General features: G+C 47.2%; 1 long non-coding RNA gene across 1 annotated transcript; it reads left to right on the forward strand.

Annotated features, from left to right (window-relative positions):
* The first annotated feature begins 2,633 nt into the window (after positions 1–2,633).
* LOC135903248 (uncharacterized) lies at positions 2,634–4,694 on the forward strand. The gene is made up of 2 exons (XR_010564763.1): positions 2,634–2,789; positions 4,567–4,694. It is a non-coding gene; the product is annotated as an uncharacterized lncRNA (long non-coding RNA).
* The last annotated feature ends 13,285 nt before the right edge of the window (positions 4,695–17,979 follow it).

Consider the following 17,979-nt stretch of genomic DNA (forward strand, 5'->3'; position numbering starts at 1 on the left):
TTTGCTCTATTTAGGTACAGCTTGCCTCCAAGGCCTTTATTTGTAATGGAAACTTGTGCTCCAGCATTGTTTATTGCCTACTAGTTTTATTTACAAAATCTCATTATGCCCTTCCTTACTGCTTAGTTAAACAAGGCAACAGGACAGGTGAAGGTTTCTAACTGCCAATCCTGGCTTTTCTAAAGGAATACAAATATACAAGGGAGATTTTCACTTCGCAGTGGCTGCTCACGAAGGGCGCAGGCCGCGCCGGTACGGTGCTCGCAGGGCCGAGTAGGGCGAGCACTCGCCCCTTGGCGCGCCCAAGAAGTCCACCACCGGTAGACCTGCAATCTGGTTTGCGTAAACACTCGAAACAGACGTTACCGTAACGCATGCATGCCTGGTTTACTTACTTCGTGTCGGCGGAGAGGTTCCTGCGTCCGCCCTGGCCCGACTTAGAAATATATTCCACCAGCAACGCCACTGCACCACGGGCTTTGTGGGAGGGCCGGCATCGTTTAGCGAATTGGCGAGCTCCTCCCGCATTTCCTTTTTTCTTTGAGCTGTGAATTTTGGGTCCAGATCTCCTGATGATTTAACTAAGCGGGAATTTCGTTCCATAAAGTTGATTATAATTTGCCGTTGCCGATGGTATATGTGAGGGCCAACGTCCCGTGGTGCCTTGGCCCTGTGATGGACAAACACTGTTGTCTGGAAGCTTGACTGCAGAGGGGTAGAAAATATTCAGGAGAACGTACAGACCGCCACTGGACTCTTTTATTCAGCATCATGAATAAACGCTTTGCATTACACTCTTCATGAACTTGTGGGCCTGCATAAAGAATAATATGCGTAGTCAACATCACTGCCGTCTGTTCAATGCCGCGACTTACCGTTGAATGTCATATTTCTTCGACGCAGCAGACGATACAGTTGTCGGTGTGGTACTAGAGGCGATTCGAGTTGCAAGTTCTCTCGATGCGTCGCAGTCGTGACGACCAGGCATACATCGTCTGGTGCGCGTCCATTGACAACGATTTCAGCAGTACTACGGGAGAACTCTCCGAGACAGCAACCATCAACACGACATACTGCCACCGCTGCTTTACAGGGATTACCGACGCTCAGTGGCCGACGATCGTGCGTCAACTATTCACTGTAAGCGTAGACGCTGTCATTTTGCGCTTCAGTTCCAACACTAGTGTCAGCGAATGCACCAAGACAGCAACTACCAACAAGACATACAACAGAACGCACATCTGATGACGTCAGGCCGAAGTGGACAGTCCACTAGGTGGAGTTGCGAAATAGCCCCCCTGCATTGCCCGCTTCTTAAGGTGACCACTGCTGGTCTCAGGGAATTTCTGCCTCGGTTCTCTCAGAAAGGAAGGAGACCTTCGTCTAAGCTTCATTTGGAGCGGTTGTCTGGGCTTAATCGTATTTGCCATATAAAAAATCTGATGCATTGATATATAAATGGGCCTTGTTTGTCGCGTGGTTTTACTTCCTTAGCGTCCGAATTCTGAAACCGACTCTCTTTGACAAAAGGGACCGTTTATAAGTAAAAGACGCAGTTGAAATTTTAGGCGTATAGCATGCGTGCGTGCTTTGCTAACTGATTTGGAATACTGCCTGTTGACGCACTACTGCTGCAGGATTTGTGCACTCCAAAGCATGCGTGCAATCTAGGTTTCACGGCGAAGTGGGAGGAAGCGTAGCAGACGACGCCCAGCTAAGTGATTACTTCGCGTGGCGCCCGATACTTCCCGTGGCGCCCGGCAATACTTCGCGTGGCGCCCTTCGTAGCGCTCCGCGAAGCATGGCCACTGGGGTGCAGCGAGGGCGGAGCGTGTCGAGGCGCCGTACGCAGACACCCGCTCCGTGTTACTTCTAATAGTGGCCGCGCCTATACATGTTGTGATTTTTTTTCCGGCGTATAAATAGAGCTCGTGAAGTACGAAATAAAAGTATGTGATTGTGCACGAGTGCTATCGTGTTGCAGCGCGCTGAATCGTCCGTCGAACCTATCGCTTATCAGGGACGACGGCGCTTCATTTCCCTGTGCCACCGTCGAACACGCTGAGCACCATAGAGAAGGAAATTCAACCACAGGGGACGCTCAGCGAAAACTCGCAACAGGAAACAGGTCATGGCAAGTGTTAATCCCATCCGTTATTTGATGTGAGCATTGCAAAAAAAAGAATGTGAGATGAACGTACAGCGTTTTATTTTTTTTTATTTCCCGCTAAAACTGAAACATTTTGCGTACAAATGAACTTTTAGTTTGCGACCTATTTTTTTTTTTTTGCTACCTAGCAAAAAGGTAACGGCACGCCAGGCCTGCCAGGGGCGACCCATAGAGAAAGAAATTGAAGAGGGGACACTCTTCAAAAACTGGCAACAGGAAACGTGTCACGCCTAGTTTCAACACCATCCGTTAGTTGACGCGAGCTTCAGAAAAAAAGAATGTGCAATAAACTTCCCGACAACGTTTAATTTTTTTTATTCCTTCCCACTAAAAGTGAAAAAGTTTTGCGTGTATATGAACTGATACTTTGCATCTTTTTGTTGCGTCGCCTAGCAACAAGCTAGCGGCACGCCAGACGCGCCAGACGTACGTGCATACGTCATGTGCCAGACAAGCGGCAGGAGTGAGCGAGGCCGGTCGCACGTGCGAAGCTTGTGTGCTCGGCGACCCATCTGTTTTGGATATAGCCCATTTTATGGGCTCCCGGCGTTTTCTATGCTTCTCTTGCGTATCGTCTGCATTTCGACACGGCACCACTGCACTACTGGACTACGGCAAGGTGAGCAATTGTGTTTGACAGTGTGCGGCGCATTTTAAGCACATTTAGGCTTAGTTCGAGTGGCGCAGTTAGCGAAAAACAGCTCCGCCGTCCTGGCGCAGTTAATTGGAGTTAATGCCTCGTCCTGGGAGATGTTTGCGACGCTTTCTATGAGCGCCAACATTACTACAACTTATTTCGGTAGTTTTTTGGCACGCTTGCCGCGCCCGCCTTATTGACACAGTAAGCGAAAACCGGCTCGGCCTTGTGACGCATTTGCGCGTGTACTACATGCGAACTAGAAGTGAGGCGTGCAGACAGGACACAAGAGTAGAGAAGTGGACAACACGAACGCGAGGGGCAACACGAACGCGGCGTTCGTGTTGTCCACTTCTCTACTCTTGTGTCCTGTCTGCACGCCTCACTTCTAGTTTGCATAATGAATCCTTACCAACTAGCTCAGCTTTCTGTCGTTCTAATACTACATGCGTGTACTACGTCGTAGCGCCTAAGACAGACAAGTTTTCGCGCATTCTGTGGCCCCCAACAATATTGTAACTAACGTCGTTATATGTGGGGTAGTTTAGAAGCACGGTTGCCGCGCCCGGCTTATTGACGCAGTTAGCGAAAACCAGCTCGGCTGTGTGCCGCATTTAGTATCGCGTGTACTGAATCTTACTGGTAGAAGTTCGTGACGCATTCTCTGACCCGAAAAAGTATTGTAATTTATTTGGTAACTTTTTGGGATATGTTGAGGATTGCTCGCCGCGCCTGGGGTTGCGAAGCTGTTAGGAAAAAGCAAGCCGGCCATAGTTAGTTTTGCGTGTATTGAATTTTAGTGGGACAAGTTTGTGACGCATTTTATAGCCCTGCAACAACATATACCTTATTTCGGTACTCACGCTTCTCGAAAACGCGACGAGCGATTGCCGAGATAACATGGGAGTGTTGCATGCGCCGGCAGGACGCGTAAAAGATAACACGGAGGAGCTCAAGATCAGGACATTTATGTATTCTGAGCGATTGAAAACAGGCTTTGCACCCATGAGTCTGACTTGAGTGTGATTAGAAGGCATTCTGCGAGCGTGTAACCTGGTCTGGCTGAGCCTGTGTTCTAGCCATTTTTGTGTACTTGGCGCACCATCGTGTCGACTGAGGCCACGTTGTTTTTGAAATGCGCAGTCACCCGCGTATTTGTGCACCTAAAGTGCAGGAAATAGTGCCCGGGAAAGGAGGGGTGCTTGAAAATCGGATGTTAGATTTTTTAGAATGTTAGATTTAACGACGCGACGAGCGATTGCCGAGATAACATGGGAGTGTTGCATGCGCCGGCAGGACGCGTAAAAGATAACACGGAGGAGCTCAAGAACAGGACATTTATGTATTCTGAGCGATTGAAAACAGGCTTTGCAACCATGAGTCTGACTTGAGTGCGATTAGAAGGCATTCTGCGAGCGTGTAACCTGGTCTGGCTGAGCCTGTGTTCTAGCCATTTTTGTGTACTTGGCGTACCATCGTGTCGACTGAGGCCACGTTGTTTTTGAAACGCGCAGTCACTCGTGTATTTGTGCACCTAAAGTGCAGGAAATAGTGCCAGGGAAAGGAGGGGTGCTTGAAAATCGGATGTTAGATTTTATGGCATTGTTTGGGAGGAGTATTTGCTGCGAAATGTAGGTAAATGTGAATTTATCTGTAATGCCGCTCATTCACCACGCACGCACCTTTCGCCTCTACACGAAATACTCCTGTTAGGTCAATATACCGAAATGATACATGTTTGTAATTTACTTTCTTTCAGCTGATGGCATCCGATGGAGCATCGTACGGCGACTGCTGCTTACCTGATGCCACAACTTTGGATGAATGCAGAAGAAACCCGAAACGGGCATTTATATAGAGCAAAATAAACATTTCATCATTTCAGAAGACGTCTTTCGTTTTCTTTATGAAATCGCACCTTACAGATTCGGCGTAGTCTTGTAAAGGTCGATCGCAATCATTTCTACTTAATAATGAAACGATTCCACGCCAAGGCCACGCGAGGTTCAGCAGAAGCGAAAAAAAAAAATGAATGCCGTGCCGAGCAGCGGAGCCGGCGCGGCGTGCACCTACTGGTGTTCAAAACGCGCGCGCCCAAAACCGAAACCGGAAGAAGTCAACAACATCCGCTTGGTGTGCTACAGTCAATTCGGCCGCTGGGCTCTATGGGAGTGTCCGCTCTTGTTGAAATTTCTTTCTCTATGGGCGACCGATGAATGCGTCATGCGCCAGACGGACCACCGAAGCCAGCGAGGCCGGTTGCACATGTGAAGGTCGCCCTTTTGGCGACCCGTTTCTTTTGAATGTAGTGTGCTTGTTGGACTCCCGGCGTATTCTTGCGTTCCTTTTGCACTGCGACAGAAGACCACTGCACGTTTGAACTACGGCAAGGTGAGAAATAATGTTTGAATGTCTGCGACGCATTTCAAGCAGTTTTGGTTTCTACGGCACGGAATCGAGACTTGTGAAGCAGTTAGCAAAAAACAGCACAGCCGTCCTGGCGTACTTGATGTAATGACTCGTATTGGGAGACCTTTGCGACGCTTCCTATAAGCCCCAACAATATTAAAAATTTATTTGGGTAGTTTTTGGGCACGCTCGCCCACACCCGGCTGTGTGACGGAGTTAGCGAAAAGCAATTCGGCAGTGTGACGCAGTTTCGCATCTACTGAACCTTTCCGGGACATGTTTTGGCGCTTTCTCTGACCCACAACATTATTTTAACTAATTTCGCGACTTGTCCAGGTACTTTTCAAGCACAGTGGCCGCACCTGGCGTTCTGACGCAGTTAGCGAAAAGCAACTCGACTGTGCGCCGCAGTTAGTTTCACGTGCTCAGAGTTTTAATGAGACATGGTCGTGACACATTCTCTGAACCCTAAAATAATTGCAATTCGTTACATCTTGACCTAGTTTTGAGGCACTGTTGCCGCGCCTAGTATTGTGACGCAGAAAGAAAGGCAAGCTGGCCGTGGTGACAATTAGTTTGGCGTGCACTGAATCTTAGCGAGACAAGTTTGTGACGCTTTCTATGGCTCCTGAATATATGCCTTTTTTCGGTTCTCACGATTGCCGAAGGGGCGATGAGCGATTGCCAAGAGTGCTAACACTGGAGTGCGTTGCTTGCGCCGGCAGAACGCGCAAAAGATAATACCGATGAGCTCAAAAACCAAGAACTTGAAAATTGTGCCACGTGAATGGATGAAAACGGGCTTTGAACCCATGCACTCGAGTGCTAGGAGGCATTCTACTAGCATGTTTTGGCTGACAGCCTTTGTGTGCTACCTCTGTGCATGTAGCGTACTATCAGTTTGGCTGAGGTCAAGTTGTTTTGGAAACGCGCAGTCACCCGTGTATTTGTGCTCTTAAAGTGCAGGAAATAATGCGGGAATGCGGTAACCCATGAACTTTACAAGCAAGCTATTCCTTCTGGTGCGCATGTGCGCAGTCTTTCTATCACACCTTCCCTCTCTCCTTGCCTTTTCTTTATATTACCGGCGTCAATGAACCCGGCGTTCTTCGGCCGGTACGACTGTCTCGCTCTCTACGGGAGGGGCGTTGCCTCCGCCCGTCAACCATCGTAACAATGGCGACGAGAACTCCCACGGATACGCAACCGCGGTCCGTCCACCAGCCATGACACGAAGACACCCATGGGCTCAGCGGTGGCCATGGTCCTCAAGCTTCCGGATTTTATAGAGGACACATATAAGTGGCCCGCGTATCTCGTAAAAGCCGACGCTTACTGTGAAGCAAACGAACTTGCAGGCGACGCCAAGAAGAGGGCCTTGTTAGTGGCGGCGTTAGGCTCTAGGACCGTGGATCTTCTTTGCAGTAGAGTAGCACTTAGAAAAGAGAGCTCGCTAAACTATGAAGAAGACGTTTCAACCTTGAATGATCACTATGATCCGCCACCACAACGAGATATCTAAAAGTTTCAAGTTCTTTCAACGAAGCCAACAAGGAGTCTATGCGGACGTTTATCGTCGAGATTTGTAGGATAGCCTATAACTGCAACTTCTCTTCGATGCTGGAGCGAATCCTGAGGGATCGCATCGTTTGTGGAGTGCAGTTGACAAACTTGCAGAAACAGCTACTAGCGGAGAAGGACTTGACTCTTTCGGGCACCAAAGCACGTGCTCTCGCAGCAGAAAGCGCAGAGCTCGATTCGAAACATATGGAGAGGCTAGGTGATACCACCAGTGGGCTCAACATTCAGCGGAAAGGGGAACCCGCAATATTAAGGAATGAGCCGAGCATGTTATTGTAACAACGTAGCTGTTGTGACTGACAGGGACATCAAGCCATTGCGTGCTCGCTGTGAAGGCGCCGGTGTTCTAAAAGCGAGCGACAAGTTCACTTGGCGCGAGTATGCTGTCGAACAGTTCCCGCTCAGCGAACCTTGGTGATAAGCGAATGTTCAGCGAAAATGGAAGACAGCGGCCGCAATGTATTGCAAATATGGTCAGTAAAAAAGTAATGCACATCTGGTTCCGCCCATACAGAAATTTGTCACGGGGAATGGAATTCCACTGAAGAGGATAATCGACACCGCTTCGGGCCTGCCTGCGTGGTGGCCAAAGCAATATACGAAGCCCATCGTCATAAGTGGCCACCAATTTCTGAAGCTGCGTTAACCCTTTCATGTTAACTTGGCGAGCTACCAGTTCTTGGCGTTGTGCAAATGGAAGGTTCCTATAAGTCTGCGACAGTTGAGTGCAATCTCGTAGTGTTAACTGTGAAGGCTCAAGCCTGTGCGGCCGTAATTTATTGCGAAAATTTGATATACAATGGGCGCCGCTTCTGCATATCACGTCGCAGTCAGCCGAAGTGAAGCGGAAGCTGGGGAGGCAAGGAGCTGCAGCCGTGGTGGACCCGTACGCTGACCTTTCCACTGAAGGCGTGGGACTCATCAAGGGGTCACCCGCACGGCTGCATATAAACGTTCTGTAAGGCATAAAACGTTCCATTCACTCTGATAGACAAGGTCTCCACCGAATTAGACCAACTCGTGGACGTAGGCATCATTTTGCCTGTTGCCTAAGCAGAATGGGCCACCTCGGTGGTTCCCGTTTTGAAAAGCGATAGGACAGTTCGCATCTGTGGAGATCTTAAGGTAACAGTGAACCCAGTCTGTGCAATGGAAAGCTATCCCCTATCCTTAGTAGACGAAATTTTTGCTACACTTCGCGGTGGACATCAGTTCGTCTAGGATTTACTCGATGCCTACAACCAAATTCTTCTAGACGAAGATTCGCGTAAATTAGCTGTTGTAAACATCCACAAGGGCCTCTTCTGCTATAATCGACTGCCATTCGGACTTGCGTCCACACCTGCAATTTTTCAAAGAATGGTTGATCATTTTCTGCAAGGTGTTCCAGGGGTTCAAGCGTACTTAGTTGATGTCCTAATAGCAGATTCAAAGGATAAGTTGAATACGAATCTGCAAGCAGTTCTGCACCGTTTCATGGAATGCGTAATCAAGCTCCGGGCGGACAAGTGCCGACTAGGTGAGGCATCCTTTACGCATCTAGGACACAGAATTGACACGGCAGGGCTGCACGCGTCAGACAACAACTTGCTGCGACTCCTGGAAACGTTACGGAGCTGCGGTACTTTTTGGCCATGTTAGTTTTTATAACAAATTTTCACCTAATCTGTCAGCGCTTTTCAACCCTTTATACCGACTTCCGGAAAAGAAATCGAAATGGTCGTGCGAAGGGCCTGAGAATGATTTTCTTTCCGCTCCGTTTTCTTTTTCGCTCCTGTGCTGACTGGCTTCGACTCTGCAAGAGAGCTATTTTTTAGACTGACGCGCCACCCTACGTCGAGAGACTGGCCATATTCCATCGAATTGGAGGACAGTATAAGCCCCTTAGAATTCCGAGCTCGGATGCTCAGTGCCGCAGAAAAGAATTACTCACAGGTCAAGCGTGAGGCATTAGCTCTTGTCTACGGTGTCCCGAAATTCCGAGAATATCTGCTGGTCAAGCAGTTCACACTGATAACTGACCACCAGCCATTGTCTCCTATGAGCGGACAGACAAACGCCGGTTATGGCCGCGGCACGCATGCAGCGGTGGGCTATCACACTTGGGGCCTACTAATATCAGTTGCAACATAAGCTTGCAAAATTCATGTGCAATGTCGATGATCTGCGCCGCCTACCACACCCGTTTTAGGAGGAAGCGCACCAGGAGAAGGAGGCACAAATCGTGCGAACCGCGGACCAGTGGGATCTGCCTGCCATGCCGTTAACTCAAAGTACTCGTCGTTGCTGAAGAGGTACTCTCAGACGTACGCCAGTACACATGGGAAGGTTGGCCGCGCCGTTTTGACATGGAAATGAAAGAAATCGCAGAGTTCTACAAAACGCGGCATGAGCTTTCTGTTACTGAAGAAGTGTTGTACTGTGGTCATCGCCTTGTAGTTGCGAAAGATCTACGAGGGAAGCTGCTAAAGCTACTACATGCAGCCCACCAGGGTGTGTCCGTCATGATGGCAAAAGTCAGGTGTTTATTTTGGTGGCCCGGCTTAGAACAAGCTCATTGCTGCGATATACCGGAACTGCGTACAATGGTTACCGATGCCTCAGGCGAAATACCCAATAAATTGGGCGAATACGCACGAAAGTAGTCGCACTTGCATAGCGACTATGTCGGACAAATAAAAGAAGAAAATTATCCTGGTAGTCGTAGATTCCCACATAAAGTGGATTGAGGTGGTTCCCATGTTGTAGGCGAACTCTCACAACCCCATTAATACCCCAAGAACAATATTTAGCCGTTTTGGAGTACCACGGATGGTCATGTCAGACAACGGGACGCCATTCACAGCATGGGAGTTCGAGCAGTTTATGAAGCGAAATGTAATCGCGCATATTCCGACTCCTCTATATCACCCCCAGAGTAATGGCCTAGCCGAGCGTTTACTACGGGAGGGGCGTTGCCTCCACCCGTCAACTATCGTAACAAGGGGAGTGCTTGCAAATCAGATGTTTTCTTCATAATTGATAGTACGGCTCGGAATGAGTCGGGTACTTTCGACACCAGTTATGTCATGGCGAATTGCCTTTGTTTGCAATGTCACCCATGCACCACTTTCGCACGTTTCCCCTCTCAGCGCAGTATTCCTACAAGGGCTAAATACCGAAGTAACACATGCTTGTAATCTACTTTCTTCAGCTGATGCCGTCCGGTGGAGTCTCGTACGGGCACTAATGGTGCTTACCTGGTGCCACAACGTTGGATGAACGCACAAAAAGGCCAGAACGAGCATTTATATAGCGCGAAATAAACATTTCCTCATTTTCAAGGCGTTGTACGTCTACTTCATGAAATTTCACGTGATGCAAATTCTACAGAGGCAAAACCGTTCCCAATGATTTACACGATCTAAAGATCGTTCGCAATCTTTTTAAATAAATAAATTATTCCGCACTAAAACCGGGCGCGATAGAGCAGCAACAGCAGAAAAAAGAAAGCGTGTCGAGTAGCACTGCAGGCGTAGAACGTGCCATCTGGCGTTCAGAACGCGCCTGTTCAGAACACGCCCAAAACCGAAACCGGAAGGAGTTTCTCCCATCTTCTTCGTGCACTGCACTCAATTCGGCTCTGCACTCTATCAGAGGGTCAGCTCTTGTCTAATGTCTTTCTCTGTCGACGCACTCTGAAATCGATGCCTAGAGCCGCGGCGTCCCGCTTCGCCATGGTCCACGCGCACGGTTTTTTCGCACGAAGCGTGGTTGAGAACGCTACGATAATGTAGCGCATGAGCGCAGTCATGTGGATTTGTTTCACATTTCGCAGGCTTTCTTGGAAATCCGAAAAAAAAATCGCCGCGCTACGTGTACACTGCCAGAAAAATTGCATCGGTCCTTTTTGAATGCCCTACACAACGTATTAAACGCACTTGGCCTTGCGCCTGTACGTGTTACGCCGATCATGAGGTAAGTGATAGCTCATGGAGTCAGTGTTGTTCTATTACCAGTCCTGCGACCTTTTCGGCTATCGTGTCGTGTCTGAGCGTAATCGAATGCCGGGCACTGTACTTCCACATGGTTTGCGGCTACGGTAACATGAATCGGCGATTTACCATCCGTTGTGCTCCCGCAATACTGCGTTTGGTCGCTTCGTACTACTTTTCTGCAAGCTTCCGAGCTTACTGTGTATTAAATTGTTTTTCTTTGCAGCGGTGAGTTCCGCTGAAGAGAAATTTCTGAATGCAAACTTTAGAACCGCTAACTGCAGCCATGTAGCCCACAGGATAAGTCCGCGCGAGTTAACGTTGTTTCTTTCGTGAACAGTGGCGAATTATAATAAAATACCTATTTCCGACATGCACATTCCGAAACACCATCGTTTGAGCTTCGTTTAGGTTTTGTTTGCGCAACTGCGATTGCGATAGCAATTGTGCAACTGCGTAAGGATGGAATAACTGAAGTTTGGTAGGCATTTGTATCACGGCCCGCCGCGCTGCTGAATTTTACCACGTGTGTCTTTAGGGCTGGTATGATGCTCTTCCCGAACAGTGCCATGCATGTTCCTTGGATAATGAAACCTTTGGTTGCCCCCGCAGGGGCCTCTCCGTCAGCAGGCGCTTGGTGTGTTGTGACACCACGTAACAGAGCACATGGGGGTTAGACCCTTCCGCGTCTAACCGTGTGCGGCTTTGCCATGTCCGGGGAAAAGGGGATCCTGGAGATTGAGCCGATGCCGAGTGTCTAATCTTATGGCCCCTCGGTGGAGGCTACGCACCTCTTTGCCCTAGGCTTCACGTAGACAATGAGCTTTATGAGTAAACAGTTCTCCCCTTTGGCCTCTATTGCGCATCTGCCATGTTTCAGCGGGTAATGCATTCCGTCCATACTGAACTAAAGTGTCAAGCCTGCCTCGTATATTTGGGAGTGGTCGTTGTGTACTCTAGCGTGTTTGACGAACACCGCGCACGAATGAATGGTCTCCTCGCTGCGATCCTTAGTGCCGCCCTCACCATCAAGCCTGAAAATGCTTCTTCCGGCTCCAAGAGCTCACATTTCTTGCATAATTATTTGGCCTCAAAGGTGTTCTACCAGACCCCGTCAAATTACCTGCCGTCGCTGAGTTTTCACGACCCACAGGCCCACAGGCTGTCCTGCGTTTCCTTGGTTTGTGCGCATCTTGTAGGCGCTTCGTCGAGGGGTTGTCAACAATTGTGGTGCATCTGACGCGGGCTACGTACGGCGATGTGCATTTCGTTTGGGCGGACAAGCAACAGCGGTCGTTCAATGAATTTCGCCAGCCTTTCCATGCTGCCCCAAAACTTGCTTATTTATACGAAGACGTTGACACAAATTTATACTGACGCAAGCAACGCAGCCCTCGTACGCTAGTAGCTCCATTAAATCGCATGGTTGATAGCGCCAGCAGACGTGGCCTTCACTAAAAGAAGTCTTTACACCTAAGAGCTGCTGACCCGTAGCGTCAGCTAGCTCATGCGAAAAAAGAAGTTGACATTGAATGTTAAATGTTTCTGAAATGATAGCAGGGGGTGTATGGTTATCGTCATTGTTTAAAGTACAAAAAATATCCACATATCTAAACACCTTTTATATTGGCCCCCCACGTTTAGACGTCTTTGGGACGCCAACACGTCCCAAAGATCTCACATTAAAACGCACAAAAATGTATCATAAAGTCGGAGCAACACATGAGCCCATGCATACACCCCAACGCTGGCAAGAAATCTGCTTGTTAAAATAATAAATATAATATTTAGATAAAGATAATTACAGTCCGCATCTTGTCCATGGAAAAGCCTGCAGAGTATTGAAACTCTTTCACGTCACTGCTTTCAATACGTTCCCGTTAAAGGGACTGACAACAAACTTTCGTGGGACCTATTTTAATTATTACAACGGAAAGCTTACCGAAAAGAGTGTCTAATGAAATGATAGCTCGGAATACGTCAAGGAACCTTTTTTATCAGAATTTTTTATCTGCATTGACGATGTACTCGTTCACCGGAAGCATGCTGAAAATAGGGATAGGTGAGCGCGATAGCGATAATATGCCGGCATTATAGAGGCCGGTGACAAGTGCGGCCATAACTGTAAGAAAGTATTATTTTGTTTATCATGTCGATGTTCCTACGATTCATGTTTTCCAAGGTGTTAAATATTTCTACGATAACAGCCACGCGTTTTCGTCGTTTACTGTGTGGCTATGTGGCTGTGTGATTTAACCAGTTAAAGCGAAAGGAATACTACCAAAAGCGAAACGACACTTGTATACGAGATCCGCAGTTCAGTGTGTTGCCGTAGCTATGCGCGCGCTTTTGATTTCCGAAGCACAGAATAAAGCGAGAGTGCCTAATAATTTACCAAATGCAATTTTGTGCAAAAATTATGCTGTACTCAATAATAGTCAACTTACATACAGTGATATCATGGACTACATAGAGAGCACGAAGGTATCACTTCCACTCGTCGCCACTTATTGGTTTTTGATACTTTCTTTCCCAATTAAACATTATAATTCCTAATTAAATCGCGAATGGCATTTTTGACTGTTTTGCTATAGATAGCTGTCGTTTCATTTTTATCAACGTCTCACAACACATTCTGGCTAATTGTCAGTCCAGTTAGGGTAATCAAAAGCTCAGTGTAGGGAATCAATTAGAAAACATCTTCCCTATCAAGAAAGAAACCATAATTAATTCAACCTCTACATTTAAGAAGATGCGCCACCTCACACGAATTCGGAATACGAGAGGGATCATTCATGTTGAGCACCTTTAATTTCTTCAGTCGAAACATGTTCACAGTGTGCTGATGAGCTCCCCCCAACTCTCCTCTTCGCGTACAACGATTATTAAAGGCACCTCGGTCCTATGTATTCAAGCGGCAAAAATACGGTCTCTTTGAGTCTTTCATTTTCGTTTTCTATGCAGCTCCGGAGTTCTTTAACGAGAGTTATCAAACCCAAAGATTTGCATAAATCAGTCAATTTAGACTTGACTCTCAGATCGCTTTTCTAGGTTGCACAAAAAAATCTTTATTCACCGCTACCTGAGCGTTATTTTAAACACTCCTTTCTGCAACACAGCAAAAAAAACACCTTCCTTATTATAATGAAAAAACACAGGTTCATTTTCTTTGATGAACGTAACTACATCTGGGAGGTTTTTTTTTGTCAGCTGACCCGTCGGTTACCCTGATTGCACGCTTCAAGATGCAGGCTATCCCCTGCTTGAGGCATTCGCCGTGGTCCGCTTGCCCTCACATCGCAGAGGGGTTACGGTTGAGACCCGCCAATTGATGACGCTGAACAGAGGTGGCGTGACAAATTTTGTCCCGTCTCCAGAAGCGTTGCTAGGTTATCGGCAAGTCGAGCTCCGCCTAAAGCCACTATGCACTTTCCCTGCAATGTATTGTTGGTTCTTGAAGAGCACAAGAGAAAGTTTGGCGTCGTTCTGCACTTCGTCTCCATGACATGTGCAACGTGTTCTATAAATTGTTGCAGCATCCTCCCCGCTAGCCATTCCGAGTTCTTGTGTAGCATAACATGCGCGTACAGCCTAGAAAAAAGGCCTACCTGGAGCAAGACCTCCGATTTCAACAGCTTGCACAGTGCAGAATTTGGCGTTATGCCTCTGTCAGCTGTTGCATGCTACCTGTCATTTCATCACTTCTAGTTGCTCAGTATCGGTCTGAAACCCTGCAAACAGCCATCTGATTCACATGTCATGGTCTGCGTCGCACGGCTATATTCTTGCATAATCTACCCGATGGTCCCATTTGCGCACCAGGACGGTGATGTTCCTGCCGTGGTTCGTGTTACGGTGAGGTGAAGACGTTAACTGTGATGGCTCCGATTACGATGAAAAATCATCACAGTCTGGAAGGGCTACCTTCCGTCTCCTTTAACGTTGTATATCTGTGTAACTATATCCTGCGAATACATTTCAACAAGTAACAATATATTTTTACTGAGCAACTTCGCACTTGATGGGTTGAGAAAACATGGAGACATGTCGGGACAATACTGAAGGAACAGAGGCAGCCTAAAGCCAACATTTCACCCCGATAAACACACAGAGAGACGAGAAGCATAAGCGGTATGAATTAACCAGGTGCAGGATAAGAGCAGTGGGGGTATTGAAAATGAGATATTGTACGTGATCTTGCGCTACAACGAACGGTACAGAGCGTCACGTGGTTATAAGCACTGTCCCTTTGGCTGGCTTAATCACCCCAGAAAAGAAAAATTAAGCTAAAATAGGCTGGTGCACGTTTCGAAACAAGTTCAAGAGCAGACGTGCATGTGCTCACTGCCAAGGCTCTCCAGGCACGAGTAAAAAAAACTGCATTGAAAAAAAGCAATGAGTACGTTTACGTGTATTTCTGAAAGTTAGCAATAATAAACACTCACTAAGGAAACATAGAACAATACCCCTTTAATAAATGTACACGATAAAAATGCTAATTAGGAGAAAGAAAAGCAGTTTCTTCTAAATTGCCTAATTAAACGGAGGTGGGGAAACTGGTTAGCCAAATAGATGCTTCTAAACCATCAGAAGCTGAGCAACTTCCTCGAGTGTATGCTACGGAAACACAAGCAACCCGGACGTTTTTTTTTAACCTAACTGCAAAACTCAGCAAATTAGGCGTCCTTTAGTCTAGTCGAAAGGGAAAAATTATCATCCACCTGCATTGTAACAAGAAGCTATACCCATAGCAGTTCCTAAGAAAGAAAACCTGACAGCTCAAGAAGTATTCCTCTTGGCATAGGATTTGAATCCGGCACCAACGCCTTTTCGGGGTGTTCCTCCTATCACCTGAGCTAACGAGGAAGCCAGCAAATATAAGAGCGCTGTTAATTATTCTACCACTCAAACCCCTGGGAAACTGTATTCTCATGCCAAACCGGAGGTAGGCATTTTGACAGAGCATAAATCTTACTCTATACTAAATTTTCACTATGGTTGTCCTTATCATCATAATAATAATCGCGTTATTAAATTTAAGCTAACGATAACTTCAAGTGACAGCACTTCTAGGCCATTTACTAGCAAAATTACCTATATGTCACTCTTCCTGTCCCACCATAAAATGCTTAGGTGTTCACATAACGAACGATTTTAAATGGGAGCAAAATGTTCACTATTTGTTCTGTAATGTTAATCGCACACTAAATTTCTTGCGTCGCTCTGATCCCCGGACACCCGTTTCACATTATCTTACGTTATATAAATCGTTCTCAATATCCATACTAGAGTACGTCTACTGACTCGGGAATCCACATACAAGGCTTCTAACGTATTTACGCGTAAGAATTCAGAACCCCTCACGGCGTTTATTAGGTGAAATTTTCGCGAACTTCGGGTGTCACTGCCACAAAGATCAACTCAACTTACCACAATTGTCAGTTCAAAAGCAAAATGCCCGCCTATGTCTTTCTTATAATATATGTTGCACGTACTCAGCGGAAACAAGAGCTGTTCATCCGGGCTTAGATCTCTTCTCACATGCACCACTTGTTTAAAGACTATGTACCAAACTGCCCTACCAACGTTTATTTTACCATGTCCCTTCCATGGACAAGCACCCAATGGAACCTTGACGCTTCTATCGACAACAACATTGACCCCTAAACCGTCTAAGCTGCACACTCTAGTATTGTGTAATGTCACTCGTCTGTTGTCTCCCGTACCACGTATAGGCATCGACATTATTATGAATGAAAATAAAGATGTGAACACCCACCTTCTTATTTGTCCATTGCAAGACGAAGAACTCTCCTCGCGATCTCTAATTACTGGGGCTCTTCTTTGCACTAGTTCATTACAAGCTTTGCGAGCAAACTTCACCATACCACCTGTATCTCTGTCGTCCTTGACTTTGCTTCTTTTGCCTTGGCACTAGTGTTTTAACTCCAAAAGTCCACTGTTTCTCCGCCCTATGCGTTACATGTCCTGCCCAGCTCCATTTTCGCCTCCTAATGCAAACAAGAATATCAGCTGCCCCCTTTTCTTTTTTAACCACAACGCGGTTGCCCTGCCTGATATGGCAAGGCCGAGCATTGTTTTTCCATCACTCGTTGTGCCGTCCTTGCTTTGTCCTCAATCTCTTTTGTTAAGTTCGAAGATCTGTCGCATTTGTTAGTGCCAATAAAATGCAATGGCTCAGATTTTTATCAAGGTGACCCGACACCTACGTCGTAAATATAATTAGACAACGACGCTGGTTAACGGTCGACTAGTCAGCAGGCTGTGTCTCTGAGGGGCATTTCATCAAATTAAGCCGACAACGTCCCCGACACGACCGATGACAGCGAGTCGTGGCAGTGCGACAGTATTTCTGGACGTCCCAACAGACAAAACCAGTATCCAGACTGTCGTTCGGCCAGTCTTCGGGAAATCGGCTGCAGCTATAAATCTCGAGTTCAGTGCAGTTAACCTATGCCACAAACATGAAATAGACCGCTCTTCATTTCGCACAATCCGCACACAATGCGGAAGGCGACCAACACGGCACGGAAAGCGGCAACCTACTGCCCAAATCAGCAGTGTAGGCCGTCTGCAAAGAGCTGCCACTCCTATCACCTTGCCTCTCGGTGATGGAACGCTGATTCTAAGCGCCATTCGCTGTTTTGCAGCAGGTCGTCATTATTTCAGCTCTGTGGTGCATGGTTTCTAATGGTTTCAACAAGAACGTTGGTTTCCACAGTACTTCAAAGCGAACCACGAACGCCGAAAAATAAATAGAAATACGTCTTGTGGCTCCCTGTATTGAGGACAAAACACGCAAGCATTTATTCGAGCACTCAGAAGCTACGTGTAGCTTAGTTGGCTAAGAAACCTAAAATATATCTCTGAAAGAGCGCCAAGTTTGTGATAATGGTTTGTTCTAGCAGCGTTATTACCCAAATCGAAACAAAATACCGGTACCTCTTGGGAACGTTAGTAGTAAACAGTGTAGGACGACGCCTTCACTGATCCGAAGCAGCCGGCTTTTGCCTCGCAGGCGCTGCTAGTTTAGTCGTGCACGGTCGTCTCGTCATAGCGTTGCAATGTGAATAGAAAATCGCCTCCTCTCTGCCAACGAGTCCGTTCCCGCCGACGCTTTGCTAGCACGGCTGCCAGGGATCCGTCTACAGACTGTTAGCGTCAGTGCAGTGTGAAACGGGCGCCGA

The sequence above is a fragment of the Dermacentor albipictus genome, chromosome 2 (assembly GCF_038994185.2).
Source record: "Dermacentor albipictus isolate Rhodes 1998 colony chromosome 2, USDA_Dalb.pri_finalv2, whole genome shotgun sequence".
Lineage (NCBI taxonomy): Eukaryota > Metazoa > Arthropoda > Arachnida > Ixodida > Ixodidae > Dermacentor > Dermacentor albipictus.